The sequence below is a fragment of the Paroedura picta genome, chromosome 9 (assembly GCF_049243985.1).
Source record: "Paroedura picta isolate Pp20150507F chromosome 9, Ppicta_v3.0, whole genome shotgun sequence".
NCBI lineage: Eukaryota > Metazoa > Chordata > Lepidosauria > Squamata > Gekkonidae > Paroedura > Paroedura picta.
In genome coordinates, this window is record NC_135377.1 from 40,860,316 (window position 1) to 40,875,144 (window position 14,829).

Below are 14,829 nucleotides of genomic sequence, written 5' to 3' on the forward strand. Positions count from 1 at the left end.
AACAGGATTGATAATGGAATAAACAAAGTAAGTGCAGACTCTGCCCAGGTCTCAATTTATCCCTCTTTTTGTACAATTCCAAGCTTTCCACTGAGGCCATAGACTTGCGCCTGTACACAATCTCTCCCACCAAATGCATACAAGTTGTTGGGCAGTCCTATTTCCAGAGAAGCCTCATACAGTAGTATCCCCACGGATGCGGGTTATCCAGGAAAATGTGAATAAATGGTTTAAATGTTTAAACAATGTCAGCAAAAGAAGGCAAAATAGTTTGTTGTGTTTATAACCACCCACCCTCCTGAGTGCAGACCCCTGAAAGTTGTTGAGAAGGAAGTGGGTGCAAAGGGTGCACATATGTGGGAAATAAGAATCCTCCACCCCAGCCTACTCTGTGGCACAGACCCCAGTCTTCAGGCACAAATCCATCCTGCTGGGCCAATGATGGCCATCTGTAGCAGGGCATAACCAGGGATCAAAACGCCTCCTTTCCCTGATCTGTTCCTTGGGCTCTCCACAGAGGCAAAGGATTTTCTTGGCACTGCCACAAGACACATTTGACAGCAGTGATTCAGAGGGTAAGGAGGGGAAGCATCCTCCCCTTCCACATGCCAACTACCTGTTGCTGCTCCCATCTTGAGTGCACACCTCCATGGCTCCTCCAAGCCTGGACCAGAAAGCAGCTGTGCCTCACAGAGAGGTGCACCCCCCCCAAGACTTGTCCTCCATATGCACCTCCAAAGGGTGTACCCTACCTTGCTGCTGTTGAAGGAAAAAGTGGGAGCAAACAGAAGGAAGAAGAGGCCCACTTCCCTCTCAGCAGGGAGAAGTGAAGAGGGAGCAGGAAGCCTGAGTAAGACATGGCTGGATGGGCCAAGCAACCCTCATTGGACATGCCAGAAAGACAGGACATGTCCAGCAATCATTCTGGCAGCAGTGCAAGTGAAAAAGGGTAGTTCTGGAGCCATGGAACAAAGGAAAGGTCCCCCCAGACTCCTGAATGCAAGATGTTGGGCCCCCACCTAGGCTCAGTATAAGAAGGACAGATAGAAAGGCAGTCTAGGATGAGACTAGACATGGCCATACCAATTTCTGACCCACACCAAACATCAGAAGGACTGTACATGTGCAGGGACCATCTCAGCAGCAGTGCAAGTGAGAAAAGATAGCTCTGTAGCCATGGGACAAATGGAAATCCACCCCATTCCCCACGACTCCTGAATAAAACCTTGGGAAAAGATGCACAGAGCATCACCAGCAATGCAAGCAAACAGCTGGCTCTGGGGCCTTGTGACCAAAGGGGGCCCCAACCCTCACATGTACAATGACACTACTGAATGTGGTGGCAACTTGAACCTGCTGCCAACAACCTATACTCATGAAGGACCAGCCATATGCAGCAGTAAATCTAATTATAGGACAAGAGACAGGCTACTTCCAGGACCCTGCGGTCAAATAAAGATGCACAGCCCCCAAATGCCTGAATATGCAATGATGTCCATGGATACTGAGGCTCATGGCCCTGGGAATAATTGGTCCGTAATTGGATACGGAGGCTCAGGGCGGTTTACATGAGAACAAAGAACAATACATGAAACAGTCCATAACATGTGAATAACCTTACAATAATAATAACTAATAGTTGTAACCATATAACAATATAACAGTATAAACAATATAAACAATGCAACAGTGCAACAATGCAAACAGGTCCAGAGTATACTGGTGGAGTTCTAAGGGGGGCAGGGGGCGAGCAGGCGCCCTTCAGTCACTGTTGGTTATGTCTGGTCTCAACCAAATGCTTGGTGGAAGAGCTCCTTTTTGCAGGCCCTGCAGAACTGTTTAAGCTCCGTCAGAGCCCTGATCTCCTCCGGGAGCTCATTCAACCAGGTGGGGGCCAGAACAGAGAATGCTCTGGCCCTGGTCGAGAACTTCCCTATCTTTCTCAGCTCTCTTGTTAGCCACATGCTGTGCAGTTGAAAGTCTAGTCAAACTCACAACTTCACATTGTCTCGTAGACAATTTGATTACAAGCTGTTCAGTTCCCTCAAGCACAGGACATTCTTAAACATTGTTCCCACTTAGCCAGTGTCTGACAATTTACCATTCCCATAAGGTAGGAAACCTCAGAAGCTAGAAGGCTAGACAGAAAATGCAGAGTACACAATGGACTGAGAAAGAAAAACTGGGGGGGGGGGGAACCACAGCAACTTCTGGTTCAGGGGATGGACGTTTATTTGGGACTTTTTGGTGCTGCACTGCTATAGTTTGCCCTGACGGAGATGGCCCAGGTTAGCCCAGTCTCATCAGATCTTGGAAGCTAAGCAGGGTCAACTCTGGTTCACACTTGGGTGAGAGACCATGAAGGAAGTCCAGGGCTACTATGCAGAAAAGGGCAAACCACCTTTGAATGTCTCTTACCTTGAAAACTCTGTGGTATCACCATAATTCATCTGAAACTTGACTGCACTTTCCACTACCACCACAGCTATGCATAGCAAATAAATGCCAGAAGGTAAAATTAAGCATGACAGCACCCTGCCATCCTGATCCTGAGCCAGCATATTTACCTGTAATACAGTTGTAAGGATTGCTAAAGTGCTGCTGTAACAGCATATTTTAGTTGTTCTAATATAACACTTGGCTCACAGAGCCTTCAGACAGAATTTCAAAAGAGTTAATATATATATAAACTAAGACTTCTGAAGTGATGCAAACCAAGGTTTATTAAAGGATTACAGAACATTTCAAGCCTCTGCAGGGAAATAATAATAATAATAAAAAAAACGTATCTAGGTTCTCAAAGATATACACATTATGCTAGAAGAAGAGCACCTAATTTAAAGAGTCATCTTCTGCTCTTTTCAGTGTCTGTAAAACCTGTTTGTATGTTTTTGTGTGCCCTTGTGTATGATTTGTTTAACGTGTTTGTTTCTAAACACACAGAGAAGCTTTGGAAGTTGAGAGTTGGGATCTGAAATTTAATAAACACTGGTTTACATCATTTTCAATATTTTTTTGTTTTTGTTTTTCATCATATTGAGCTCAGGTTTGAGTAACATAAAAAACATGGCAACAGTTGGTGCCTATATAGAAAAATAAGGTAAAGGTAAAGGTAAAGGTATCCCCTGTGCAAGCACCGAGTCATGTCTGACCCTTGGGGTGACGCCCTCTAGCGTTTTCTTGGCAGACTCAATATGGGGTGGTTTGCCATTCCCTTCCCCAGTCATTACCGTTTTACCCCCCAGCAAGCTGGGTACTCAGTTTACCGACCTCGGAAGGATGGAAGGCTGAGTCAACCTTGAGCCGGCTGCTGGGATCGAACTCCCAGCCTCATGGTCAGAGCTTCAGACAGCATGTTGGCTGTCTTACCACCCTGCACCACAAGAGGCTCATATAGAAAAGTATATGAGAGCAAATGAGGTTTGCACTTCTTTTACAAAAAAAACAACAACCCCAAAACAGCTCTGTATGAATTGATTTCCAATCTTTGCATGGGTGAGAATTGCACTTTTCCCCAGCACATGTTCTTATGCAAGTCCCACAGTTTCCCCCATAACTTTGGTACGCATGAAATCGGACTTAATGTTTTAAAAGGATGTAAGACTAATTTTATTTTTATCTGCAAAACACTAAACTGTCATATCAGTGAATACAGAAAGAATAAAAGGAAAACATATATTATTCAATGGGAGGTGTAAAGCAAGAAAGATAATCAGGCCATACAGAGAGGAATTATTGTTCAATAGCTGTCCTATTTGTGCCACAGATCTTATAGAAAAATGCTGTATGATGTTTAAAGATTTAATAAAATATGTACATGACAATATCAGCTACTTTATTTAATTTTCCAGTACCGCCAAAAGACAAGCATAGCATAAAATCATACAGGTAGGCATCAAATGGGAGTCTCTAGGTTAGAAGCATATTTCCTAAATGAGCCTATCAGGAAGGGTGGGCTATAAAACTTTTATTATTATTATTATTATTATTATTATTATTATTATTATTATTATTATTATTATTATTATTATTATTATTATTAGGCTTAACAGGAAGAACTGAAACAAATGGAGCTACTAAATACAAAAATCCTTTAAATCTGTGTATTAATCTACCCTATCTATGGCAGATTAAGTGTGAAGTAATTCAGTGCTCATGCAATTTTGTAGCATGGGCATTGATCAAACTATCACAGGAGTCATTGCATGCGAACTTATCAATCTCAACTGTTTGCTTGTCACTGAAACAGGAATTGATTCAATAAGGCCTCAAATAAATTATTGATGAATCCCAAGAGAGTAGAATAACAAACCACCAGATGCCTACATTTTATGGATTTAAAATATCCTAGATGAAAACCCAATACTAAAAACCAGAGACAATGAAAATAATATTCAGTTCTATTCCTGATTTTTTTTAATATTATGAGTTATATAGTGAGGCAACTGGGTCCATTTTGACTAAACTGAATTTATATATTTGATTTATATATTCCTATGCCGCCCTCCCAGCAAAGCCAGTTCAGGATGCTGTGAATACATGCTTGTTTTGAGCTCCAGATCACACTCTTTCCTTGCAAGGGAAAACTAAATGGGAATAAAATATGGGCAAATATTTTGTGAGATGCCATGCTAAAACCAATAATCCACTTATGGCCAGTATTTTAAATCTGACTAGCAACTACAGATCTTGACCATTTGACACAGGTACATGCCAGCTCTACTCCTTAAAGCCCATTCAATGAAGATAATAGGGACAAAAAGTTACATATGTGCCAAACATGGGCTTTGTTACTAAACTAAAGCAGCCCCCCCCCCAATCTTTACCAATATACTGTTGGACCTTTTCTCCAGTTTTGAAATCCAGCTGATTAACACAGTTCTTGTATGCATGTTACTGTGTTGGGGAGGGGACTAATGTACTATACTGTATTTCATATGCTGTTCATATGCTATAATTATCCAGCATAACTACACTGACAGTCATACATATTATAGAAAAGAGCAAGAGTCCAGTAGACTCTTAAAGATTAACAAAATATGTGGTATGTATGAGCTTTCAAAAGTCATTGATCACTGTCAAAAATCTTGTTAATCTCTAAGGACAGATTAACATGACGACCCATCTTCATACATATTATACTGTATTTATTTTAATTGTGTAACCTGCCTTGAGTCTCAGTAAGAAAGGTTCTCTTTAAAATAATTTTAAAAGGCCATAGACTATATGTCTCACAGTTTATCATACTAGATAGAGCAAAGGTCCTCTGGAGAGCATGGGGCATCCAAAACAGAAGAAGTCTCACAATTGTGTGAGATTGGTTAGCCCTAGGCCTATGAAGAGGCAAAGACTCCACTGAGTTTCCAACATAAAGTGATGGCCTCCTTAAGTCCTGACTGCTATGGGCCCAATTATCACATGTGAAGTTTCATAAAGGGAATGTGAGATCTGGAAGAAGTGCAGAAGGCATGCACAGTACAAAATCACGCATGTAGGCATCAAATGGCAGTCAAATCCAATGAAGTTTCTAAGAAAAACAACATTTCCTAAATGACCCATAGTAGAAGGTATGCATGTTTCAGATGCCTTACAGCTCTATTTAACAAAGTTTTAGAAACCCTAAAATCCCAAGCATAAAATCAACCATATCCATCATGTTTTATATCAGCAAACGCATAAATCCTAAGGTTTTGACAGCACAAAAGAGGACTGCTGTGTGAAGCACAAGGAAGGCTGTCTCCTAATCCAGTTCCAGCATTGTTAAGCAAGGATGTCTGAAGGACAGGTCTGATTAAACAGTCTTTCATTTACATAATCTCCCTTTCCTTTCTCTATTTATTTACTTCATTTATATCCTTTCTCCCCAATGGGGAGCCAAAGTAGTTTACATCATTCTCCTCGCCTCTATTCTATCCCCACAACAGCTTTGCCTGGTGGGTTTGGCTGAGACTAGACCAAAGTTATCCTGCAAGTTTCCATAGCAGAAAGGGCATCTGAACGGAGGTCTCCCAGATCCCAGCCCAGCACTGTAATCTCTACATGCTGGACAATACCACAGAAATATTACTGCGGACGTTTCAGTAATCCTAGGATTTCTATGTCAGTTGTTTAGTGTTAAAGTGCATCTTGATGCTTCTTGGTACAAAATGGCATTTCCACCCCGCTTGACTTTGGGAGAGAGATAAGGGTTGGGCCATGCTGGATATGCCTCCCATGAAGCATTAAAAAGAAAGAATCCACTGCACTAATTGTTTGTCACAGTTCACTTCTGACTGCCTGATATTTCTGGGGTGGTTTGCATAAGAGGCTTCTGGGTGGGCAGGACCACCAAGGGGAAATGGGCCCTGGATTCTCGACGATTTATTTCCCAATGGCAGTTACTACAGGATATCATGTCAGAGCAGCAACTGCAGCTTTTATAGCATATGAAACTAATGTTAAATATATATATTTTTAATTCTTTCTAAGGACATGAATACAACCAATCACTGCCCTGTAGGGCTACCAGTAACATTTTGTAGAAATTCTCCATATGGATCACTAAGCAGAATACTTCGTTTCATTGTTTCTGCCATTTAGTAACTATGTAACCCAACTCTTTTACATTCATTCTGCATGCCTATGGTATATGCAACTGTTCAAGTTTAGACCATGGTATATAATTTGGGCTAGAACCAACAGCTACTGATGACTGTATAACGTTTTCATACATTTTACACATGGAAGACGTTGCCTTGCAGTCCCACAGAGCACAGTACAAAAATATATTTTCCAAAAAGAATGTACTTTATAGAAGAAGTGACACAGACATCGCCGATACATTTACTAAGGATAATATGGAGAATAAAAGAAACATTTTAAAGAAAGCAAGCTATATAGCCAATACCTGACCTTTGAAACAGCTTTACTTTTTTTTAATCCCATTGCACTGAACAAAGCTAGGAACTCCACAAAACACACACAGTACTGTAGAGCGACACCCACCACATTTCATGCAGCAAGAGCATACTTGCAAGACTCTGAGAATGATTCCCAAGAATGAAAATTGGTTTTAAAATGAAAGATTTCCATGGCACTAAAAAGGCTAACAAACATATTGTTACACCAGGTTCAATAGAAGATAGCCCACTTAGTTAGATTCTGCTACAATAAATGTGTTAAGTCTTTACTGGACTACAGAACTCTTTTGCTTCTCCTGCAATGGAGTAACACAGCTACCCTAATGGAGTTTTTAAAGCGTGCACTAAAGCACTACAACACTCACAGAAACACTGACAGAGGCAAGAAACAGGAGAGAGAGAGAGAGATTTCCATTGCTGGGAGAATATTAGTGCATTTAGAAACATAACTATTCAGAGGAGAGGTGAAATCTTAGGTACACTCTGAGGTGTACAAGAAAATCCCCGAGCATTTCATAGAATTTGAGGGCACTGTGGGGAAAATGTGATTCCTGGCGATAGACATGCAGTTTATTATTGTAGGGTGAAGAAGATATATCTATCACACTCATATATATTCTCCCCCAATTGTCTTGAGTACAATATGTCACATGTTAATTAAAAAGTGTAGGTGCTTATTGCACATGTACATGCTACAGGAGTTTATCTGAGCAATTCATTCACACACACACAAACAAACATATGCAAACACACACTCACACACAGATAGAGGATTTCCCTGGCAATTACACAAGAAATTGTTTGATTCTACATATTTCATTACAAAGAGACGTGACCTGTGAAGAATATTCTCTTTGCATGCACAGACAAACAAATGAAATGAGCAGCGACTCCTGTATTCTGGATGAAAATGGAGCTCCTACTCCCCTCTGCCCTCTTTACACAGACCCCACTTCTGATGCTGAATGAAATCACCGAGGAGGGGTTACAAGCAGAGTGGGGAGTGCCCTTCCTATGGCCCCACACACACTGCTCAGGTGATTCCCGCTAGATTCCAGCCCACTGCAGGATTCCCCCAAGTGTTTATGGTTAGGTCAGGTGAGGGAGGGGCTTCATTGTGACATATACCGCCGCCCCCCGCCCCCCAAGAAGTGGGATCCCGGTACTGTGTTTAATAGGCTCACTCCCACCGGCCCCGGAGTAAGGTCTTGGTCTTTTTTAACATGAGCACCACCTCACTGTAGGACGTGGCATGCAGACAGCCCCTGAACAAAGTAGTTCTCGCAGAGCCCCCGATGCCCAGACTTGTGCCCGGAACATTGCTCCAGGAGCATGCAGCCGCCACTTGCACCGGTCCCGTCCCGCACATCCAACGCTGCCGTGACGCTTGAGGAGGACTGGCTCTGCCCCGCGTCCAGCCTTGCACGGTCACTCCAGCATCCCCTACCGACCGCAACAATGCCAAGGGCTCGAGTCCGGAGCAGGCTGCAGCGCTAGGCACCTCCCCGCCTTGTCCCGGGCACAGCAGCCGGGCGGGCCGGCCCCGCGCGCACAAAGCTCCGGTCGCACCTACCAGGCGGGCAGCCTCGGCCCAGGTGCGGTCCTTCTTCTTCCTCTTGTCTTTCATGTTTGCATCTCATTGAGATGGTTCTGGGGGGCGGGATGGAGCGCGCAGGGACGGGGCGGGGGAGGGAGGGACGGAGGGACGGAGGGGGAGCCCGAGGGTCCCGCACAGACAATGACACGGTGACGTGGAGTTCTAGAACCCCTGAGGGAGGGGCGCGGGGAAGACGAGGAGGCGGAGGGCTGGGCCGGCTCGGGCTCGCGCTCCCGCGGCGGCGGCGGCGGCGACACAGCTGACAGCTTGAGGGATGCTCCGCTACGCAAGTCACAACAATGCACTATGACGTCACACAAGGGAATGGCGACTTGCACAAAACATCCCAGCCAAGGCAGCCGTGCTCGCGAGCAAACCGCACGAGACACAGAGAAAAGAAAGAGCTCCCAAACATCTCGCGAGAGCTTCTGGAGACCCTCTCTTCAACCCACTCCCGTCCCCCTCTATTCCTTTCTCTTCCCCCTCCCCCTTTAGTTTTGCACAGAAAGGGAAACAATTAAGAATAGACTACATGCCCCAATGTGCAACGCGCTTGTCCTTGTTTGTGTGTGGGTGTGGGTGTTTATTAGCAGCATGTTGCCTCTCGGGCTTTGTAGTCTGCGAGTACAGCGAGAAAGTAAAAGCCTCTCTCAGATTCAATTATTAAGACTACCTGTCTGAAATTAGTTGCTCAGCATCATAAGAGGCAAGTTACAAATAGTTTCCGAGGTTGGCAGCTTAAGGCTACGTGCTTATCCTAGACATAGTCAATATCTGGAAATAAACCGTACTGCAATCAGTGGTACTTTCCGCAAAGGAAGTATATCCACTGGACATTTTTCAAGTGGCATTTAATTCTTGTAGCATTTTTAAAAATCTCTTATTGTTTTAATTGCATGATGTTATAGAGTTGAATTGTATTTTATCGTTCCGTTCCCCTTCTTAGGTCCTGGCTTGGTAAGAAAGGGGCAAAAATATATACTTAAAATAAATAACATAATGTTTAAGCCCTGACCTGGATAGCACAGCACAGTCGTCCTATCAGATCTAAGCAGGACAAAGTAAAAGCCAGAATGGTCTGGGACAGGCATTAACTGTGGGATGCATTACAGACGCTTGAGAACAATATTTCAGAAATGAAATGAAAAGTAGGAAATCCTGCACTTTTATACCAAATGGCTACTTAGCTGTTTCTCATAAACAACTCCTTTCTGCTCTTCATGAACCATCAGGAGCCACTACATATAGCACCAAAATAGTTTGTCCTTCGTGAATCCTGAACATACTCAAATTCTTCACAAACTAGTTTGTCAGCCGGTTCATGTTTATCCCTAATTTAGATATTAAAATCTTGACATATAGGACAGAATATATCACTGCGTATGGGATGGGATTTCTCAGAGAGACTGTAGGGTTGGTGCTGTTGGTCAGAGGTCAACAGTGGGCAAACTTGCCCAGGGAGATCAGGCAAGGTGTGTCATATAACAAGAATATGGAGGAGAGGGGAAAGGTATATTTCAATGCTGTGGGGGCTAAGGAAGAGGGCAAGATGTGTGCTTATGAACAGAACAGAATGATGCTGACATGAAGTAAACAGATAGGGTTGCCAGCCTCACCAGTGGAGATGGGACATCCACCATCACTAGCCTCCACCCCACTGCTGATCAGCTGTCTGGTGGGACAAGTTACCAGAAAACAGAGGCCCAAGCTATGTCACTAGCAATGTGATGACATCATTTCTAAAGGTAAAGGTATCCCCTGTGCAAGCACCGAGTCATGTCTGACCCTTGGGGTGACGCCCTCCAGCGTTTTCATGGCAGACTCAATACAGGATGGTTTGCCAGTGCCTTCCCCAGTCATTACCGTTTACCCCCCAGCAAGCTGGGTACTCATTTTACCAACCTCGGAAGGATGGAAGGCTGAGTCAACCTTGAGCCGGCTGCTGGGATTGAACTCCCAGCCTGATGGGCAAAGCTTTCAGACGGCTGCCTTACCACTCTGCGCCACAAGAGGCTCATCACATCATTTCTGGCATGCCCCAAAAGTGATTTAATTATGTTAGTGACTCTCTGGTATTTGGGCAAAACTCTACATTAGAATCTATTTTTAACATAGATGTTTAGCTCAGATACCAGAGTATCTGTATGACATTACAGTGTGATTATGTCACTTCTGGTGCACGCTGGAAGTGACATAGCCACATTGCCTGCAACATCATCTAGGGGTCATCAACCCCCGGTCTGCGGCCCGGTATCGGGCCGCAAAGGCCACGGTACCAGGCCGCCGCCAGCCATGCCTGCCTTCCCCCGCCAGCAGCAAGAAGGAAGGGAAGAGGCAGGCGCAGCCGCCGGCATGGCAGTGACGCAAACGCGCATGCATGCTGCTGTTTCGCCCCCTAGTGGCGAAAACGCACACACGCAGTTACGCGCATGCACGTTAGCACCACCTGGTAGCAAAAACATGCATGTGCGGCAATTGCACGTGCGCATTTTCGCAGCACCCGGGCCGTCGGCTCTTCCCTCACTCTGGAGGCGGTCCCTGACCTGAGAAAGGTTGGGGACCGCTAGATGTCTACTGAATGGGATGTGTTATGCTGTGTTGCCACTTGGTTTTTGATCCAGGCCTAACTGCCCTGATTTTTCCCACCACTACATGGAAGTCTTCAGCCCACTTTAGTCCCCTGCCTTGCCCTGGATTTGTGCTCCTGCACAAGGCTGCCAATGGACTGGAAGTCAGGACTTCCCTTCAGTCTTTTTTTCTTCTGTTTTCTTTTATGGCATGTCAGTCGTCACCTGGTGTCAACTTCCAAGCACCTTCTAGAACCATCTTTTTTAAATTAAAAAAAACTGCCTGGGAGGGAAGGACCCTGGCCCTGGCAGGGAGGGGGGAGTTGTTTGGCACCTGGCCATGAACTAATAAATAATTTATTCCCTCTCTTTCTTTACTATTAAATATTAAATATATTAAATCCTACTTTTGAGTGCACGAGTAGCAGTTTTAACATTCAAAACCAAGAACAAAATCTGTGCTAAAACTTTTATTAGGACCAACCACAAAATAACCACAATAAAATACTGTTTTGAGTCAATTTGGTTGGCCCTGATTTTAAAAATGACACTGGTTTTCTTGTTTTTGGATTTTGCATAAGCCAAAATAATTGTACAGTTAGATCCAGAGATCTTCTACAGTTCAAAAAGGAAATAGGACATTGCTAAGATCCGGCTCCTTTCTATTATTGAACATCTTAGAGTGATTATATTTTGGGTAACAAATCACTGTTTGCAAGCAAGTGATCTTTTCTGAATAGTCATAGGAATGCTTTGATTCTTTTGAATGGCCACATAAAAGCCTTGTCCAGACGGTTTTATGAAGTCAGTGGTTCTTAGGAAATATCCCCAAATGTTCTAGGAAATGTCTTAATGTCAAGTCAAATCAATGTTAATTTTCCTTCTGAATGACCACAGACCACAGAATTCAGTCTTCCAAATGGTCACAGATATGCCCTGGTTATAGGGAAAGGATGATTACTTGCTCCTCATATTTAAGTGTTTAGGGGGTTCCTCAACATTAAAAAAAAATGTTTTGATATATCCACAAATTCTTTTCCTTCTTGATGGCCATAAGAAACACATGGGGGGACTCCAACATTATTTTTAGAAAACTGGTTTTAGGAACACAATGGGAGCTCTGTTAAGATCCTGGTGATAAAATCTTGACATGTACAGTATCCCAACTATTCTAGACACTCTGAACCCCAAGGATTACATTTGTCAAAATAAAAATTCTAACAATGTCTATTATAATTGGTTGTATGTGCCTCCTTCTTTAAATGGGACAATCTCTTGTTTCAGTATCCATTCTTCCTTAGTTTATCTGTAAGCCTCCCATTACTATGTGGTTAATAGGAAATTATCTGAAGATATCTGAAGAAGTGAGCAATGATTTAAATTTAAGAAGTGAGCAATGATTCACAAAAGCTCGTAGCTGCCACATATTTTGTTCATCTTTAAAGTGCTATTGGACCCTTGCTCTTTTCTACTGCTACAGACAGACTAACACAGCTACCCATCTTGATCTGTCTCTAGTTTATAAGAAAATGTTGGAATAGGGTTGTCTTTTTCATGATAAGGAATTAATAAGAGAGCAAACGTAGTGTAGTAGTTAAGAGTGGCAGCCTCGAATATGGATAACTGGGTTTGATTCCCCACTCCTCCATATGCAGCCAGGTGGGTGACCTTGGGCCTCTCTCAGAGCTCTCTCAGCTTTATCTACCTCACTGACTGTTTGTTGTGGGGAGAGGATGAGTAGGTGCTTCTAAGTTGCTTTGAGCCTCCTTTGTGTAGTAAAAAGTGGGGTACCAAAACACAGCTCTTCCTTTCCAATAAGGAAGCAGTTTTAATCACAGAAACTTGGTGGAATGATTCCATCACAGAAATTTGGTGGAATGATTCTCATGACTGGAATGTAATGGTGGATGGATATGAACTCTTCAGAAAAAACAATAGATCGAAGAGGTGGAGGAATGGCAACTGTATGTGAGGAAAGGGCTTTCCTGTCAGGAAATTCTACTGAAGGAGAGCATATCTACAGTGGAAAGCATCTGGGTGAAAATAAGCGAGGGGAAAACAAACAGTGTGGTAGTTGGTGTCTGCTACCAACCGCCTGACCAACGAGAGGATGTGGATGCTGCACTTTGTGAGCAGCTTGAGAAAATATCCAAGCGGCAGGACCTTGTCATCATGGGTGACTTCAATTTCCCAGATGTGTGCTGGGAAACAAACTCTGTGAAGCATCCTCAGTCATGCAACTTTCTGACCTGCCTGGCTGACAATTTCATTTATCAAATGGTAGATGAACCCACAAGAGGTTCAACCATACTGGACTTAATACTGACCAACAGGCAAGTTGGTGGATGAGGTGAAGGAGGTGGGGACCCTAGGGGGAAGTGACCATGTCCTCATAGAATTCCTTTTGAGATGGGGAGCCAAGGAAACTTGTAGCCAGACGCGGATGTTGGATTTTCGTAGGGCAAACTTTAATAAACTCAGAGACATGATGAGTGTCATACCATGGACGAGAATGCTGGAAGGAAAGGGAGCATGTGAAAGGTGAGCGTTACTCAAACAAGAGCTATTGTATGCTCAATCAATGACTATCCCAGAAAGACTAAAACACTGCAGGAGCTCTAAGAAGCCTATTTGGATGAACAGAGAACTTCAAGAGGAACTAAGAAAGAAAAGGAAAATGTTCAGGAAATGGAGGGAAACACAGAGCTCTAAAGAAGAGTACCTACAGGTTACTAGGCACTGTAGATCAATAATCAGAAAGGCCAAAGCTGAGAGTGAGCTAAGATTAGCCAGGGAAGCCCATTGTAACAAGAAAAGATTTTTAAGTTATGTGAGGAGCAAACGTAAAGTAAAGGAGGCAATAGGCCCACTGTTGGGTGCGGATAGACAAACTCTAACGGAAGATGCAGAGAAAGCAGAAAGGCTTAGTGCCTATTTTACATCTGTTTTTTTCCTACAGGTCAAAGGGTTTAGGCACATCTAGAGATGGCAGTAGCCAAAGGATAGTGTCTGGGTGGCAGGTTAACATGGATAGAGACGTTGTCGAGAAGCATTTAGCTGCACTGGGTGAATTCAAATCCCCTGGGCCGGATGAAATGCACCCGAGAGTGCTCAATGAACTTTCCAGAGAACTTGCACAGCCCTTGTCCATCATCTTCGGGACCTCTTTAAGGACTGGAGATGTCCCGGAGGACTGGAAGAGAGCAAACGTTATTCCGATCTTCAAAAAAGGGAGGAAGGATGACCCGGGTAACTACAGACCAGTGAGTCTGACCTCTGTTGTGGGGAAGATAATGGAGCAGATATTAAAGGGAGCGATCTGCAAACATCTGGAGGACAATTTGGTGATCCAAGGAAGTCAGCATGGATTTGTCTCTTAACAGGTCCTACCAGACCAAACTGGTTTCCTTTTTTGACCAAGTAACAGGTTTGCTGGATCGTGGAAATTCGGTTGTTGTTTACTTGGATTTTAGCAAAGCTTTTGACAAGGTTCCCCATGATGTTCTGATGGATAAGTTGAAGGACTGCAATCTGGATTTTCAGATAGTTAGGTGGATAGGGAATTGGTTAGAGCAGGGGTAGTCAAACTGCGGCCCTCCAGATGTCCATGGACTACAATTCCCATGAGCCCCTGCCAGCGAATGCTGGCAAGGGCTCATGGGAATTGTAGTCCATGGGCATCTGGAGGGCCGCAGTTTGACTACCCCTGGGTTAGAGAACCGCACTCAAAGAGTTGTTGTCAATGGTGTTTCATCAGACTGGAGAG

At 43.8% G+C, this 14,829-nt stretch overlaps 1 long non-coding RNA gene across 1 annotated transcript in view; it reads right to left on the reverse strand.

Moving 5' to 3' along the window:
* Positions 1–8,795, reverse strand: part of LOC143844813 (uncharacterized) — a 31,853-nt gene extending 23,058 nt beyond the window's left edge. The window contains exon 1 of the long non-coding RNA XR_013234144.1: positions 8,473–8,795. This is a non-coding gene — a long non-coding RNA (uncharacterized LOC143844813). The remainder of the gene's footprint in view (positions 1–8,472) is intronic.
* Positions 8,796–14,829: the final 6,034 nt, after the last annotated feature.